Source organism: Amphimedon queenslandica, unplaced genomic scaffold (assembly GCF_000090795.2).
Source record: "Amphimedon queenslandica unplaced genomic scaffold, v1.1 AMPQUscaffold_13429, whole genome shotgun sequence".
In the NCBI taxonomy this organism is placed as follows: domain Eukaryota; kingdom Metazoa; phylum Porifera; class Demospongiae; order Haplosclerida; family Niphatidae; genus Amphimedon; species Amphimedon queenslandica.
The window spans coordinates 26,569-29,799 of NW_003546335.1; the positions used below are offsets into that span (position 1 = coordinate 26,569).

The 3,231-nt window shown below is 34.1% G+C and overlaps 1 protein-coding gene across 1 annotated transcript in view; it reads left to right on the forward strand.

Moving 5' to 3' along the window:
• Positions 1–3,231, forward strand: part of LOC100641083 (protein FAM76B-like) — an 11,924-nt gene that overhangs the window by 6,443 nt on the left and 2,250 nt on the right. The gene's annotated exons all lie outside the window — the stretch shown is intronic.

Consider the following 3,231-nt stretch of genomic DNA (forward strand, 5'->3'; position numbering starts at 1 on the left):
TTTCTGCATTAAAACTGTCAAAACTCCAGAATTCTAACATGAAGTTGTGTATAAACCAATGGAGCAAACAACCATCTTCCCTCTTGTGATGTCACGCGTGACCACACCCACATTTGCTAAATACATACAGGATGCAGAAATGAGGAAGTAAATTATGCATTTTTAAAGCAGTTTTTCTCTAGGAAAGGGCAATTATTTTGCACCAAAAGTATTTTTGCAAGTCATTCTACACCATAATGAAAATATTTTTGATTTTTAATCAAAACCCAATTTTTCGTGTCGGTTGCCCTTTAATACTTTTTTAATTTGAAAGAGATCCCTGAATATCCAATACTGATCCTGTAAAATTCCTTCCACAGTTTATGATTAATTCTTATCACTGCATTGTAATTGTGAATTAGTGATAAGATGCATAATGCTGTGAAATAATGTGCAGTGTATAAATATATAAACTTTTCTTGTGACGTCATTCAAATCTTAATATAAAAAAACAGCAAAATATAAAGTAAATAATATAAGTTAGAATAATGTAACTATAAAATTCACACGCTACAAAATAAAAGTTTTTTGTCATTGAAACACAATAATAAAAAAGCAGAAAAACCAATGTATTTCTCTACTTTCATTTTATGTAAATTTCATATAAACTAACAGGAACATCTTCATCATTAGTGTCCTGGTCACAGCACACCCTCAGCTCAATATAATCAGTAGTGGCTGTGTCAAATTTTCTGTAGAACCATGGTAAATATGGTGATGAACAACAATCAGTTTCTTGGGAACAACCTTGACCGTCCCAGAGTGGGTCAGCACTTCCTTCTTCACAATAATAATCTTCTCCAACAAACGAAGGAGCTTTTTGTGAGCTACGAGGAGAACACGGACAAATTATACGGTACGATCCAACAAAAGTCCAGACATGTTGACGAGGGGATCCACGTGTAAGACTAACACCATCAACGTAAGAAGAGTCAATATTGTTGCGATCAGTTAAGTAATGGAAAAAAGCATCGGGAGTAGCTTTTGCATATCCCTCTACTCTACCACAAATCTGTGAATAGCTGATACCATTAGTAAAGAACTTAGCTGATGTACAGCTACTACCATCAGACTCAGGTCTTCCACAGTATCTCTTCCCTCCTATAGTGTACAGTCTAAACCCAGTGGGACAGTTATGTGTAGGATCAGACATATCCAGATATGCTACTCTTGTCCATCCTCCTCCTAAACCACAGAGCTCATCCATGTTACAGTAAACAGTTTGGCAATTGATATAATAGTAGCCTGTTTGACTGTCGGGATGTAACCTCTTAATGTCATCACAAGATATTGGTTGCAAAGATGATAACAGTGTAGCTTGATTTTGCAGTTCAGTAACAACTTTGTTAGAGAATTTACTGATATTTGCAACGTTACATAAACCCTCAATTATGTTCACTAGTGTATTAGCTGAATTTTTAGTTGCCTTTAAGATTTGCATCCTGGTGCAGTCGCCACTGGAACTGTACTTCAACAAATCATTAACTTTTAATGCAGTGATGCTCGAAATATGATCAGTGGCATTCTTCAACTGGAGAGTTAGTTGGTCAATTATTTGCTTACTTTGTTTCTCGAGAGCCATACTTAAGTCTTCAACCTTGGCTTGTAAGAGGGTGTTATTCTTAACAAGCTCAGCAACAGATACAGAATGTATGTCACCACCTCCTCTGATTAAATCTATGCCAACCATTCCAACCAATAAAGCAATGAGTACAGCTAATATTCCAATTGCTATGCTAATTTTACCCTGAGATGGAATACACCTAGATCTATCATTAAGGTGTTTATCATCTTGAGCCAAGATAGACTCCTGTGGTGTCTGGCCCTTGCTAACTTCCATTATAGATAGGAATTTTTATCAGACCACGCCCACGTGAAAGAAACGTTAATGACGCCCACGGTATAAAAAAATGAGTTTAGTCATTCATGAACCACTAGCCAAATATAAAAAATTATAAAAGCAGCAAAATATAAAATAATAAAAGTAGAAAAATATAAAAATAATAAAAGCAGCAAAATAAAAAAATTGAACAGCTTGCAAAAATATTTAAAAATCAGCTAGCAAAAGAAAGGTAGCGAAGTATAAAATGCCATGTTTTTCTTAGCAGCTTAGCCTCTATTGTTATTTTATTTAAATTTCATATAAACTCAGTAACAGGAACATCATCATTAGTGTTCTGGTCACCAGACACCCTCAGCTCAATATAATCAGTAGTGGCTGTGTTCAAGTTCCTGTAGAACCATGGTAAGTAACTAAGTATGTTGATGAGCAACAATTGGTTTCTATGGGTAAACAGTCCTGACCATCCCAGAGTGAATCTGCATTTCCTCCTTCACAATAATAATTTTTTCCAACAAATGAAGGAACTTTTTGAATCAAAAAAGAAAGTGAGCCATGTATAAAGTATTTGAATCATGATAAATTATGTGTCAGTTGATAAAAAGACACTGCTTTTTATGTACATTAAATTATAAAAAGACAATGATGTTTAAGAAGAGACAGAAAGAATTATAGAAGAGGTTCTGTAATAACATTTAGTGGTCTAATGACATTGTTTGGAATATAATGTATATATTAATTAATATAATTATTATGGATTCTATTTTTATTCATAGTGGTATTAGCAATAAGAAACAAAAGATATAATAGGGTGGGTAGAGATTTTCGACCCTTTTAATAATGAGATCATGCAACAACTGGAGAAAGCACAGAATGAGATTGCAGCACTACAGAAACAAATAAAACTAAAAGACTAGCAACTCCTTGAAAAGACAAACAAGTACAATACAAGATATTAAATATCAACATAAATTAATAACAAATTTGTATAAAATGTATGTACACATGTATAGCAGGGAATAAAGAGTGAATATTAATGTCTTAAGTACCAACTCGAATTTTTCAATCAAGCATGTTTTCTAGATTTGCACACTGAGAGCTGAGAACTCGGAGAAAAATAAAGAGAGCAGAATGAAGAAAAACAGAATCCAAACTCTCCAAAGAGAGAACACTGAATTACAAGCAGGCCCACTGAGAGGGGGGGAGCAGGGGATAAATCCCCTGGGCCCCTCACTTCAGGGGGCCCCATAATAATGTACATTATCATTAAAGTATAATAAGTCATCTTTTAATACATGATTAAACATGTGCCTTTCTGGTTTTTAAACTAGCAAAATGATCTATGATATAAT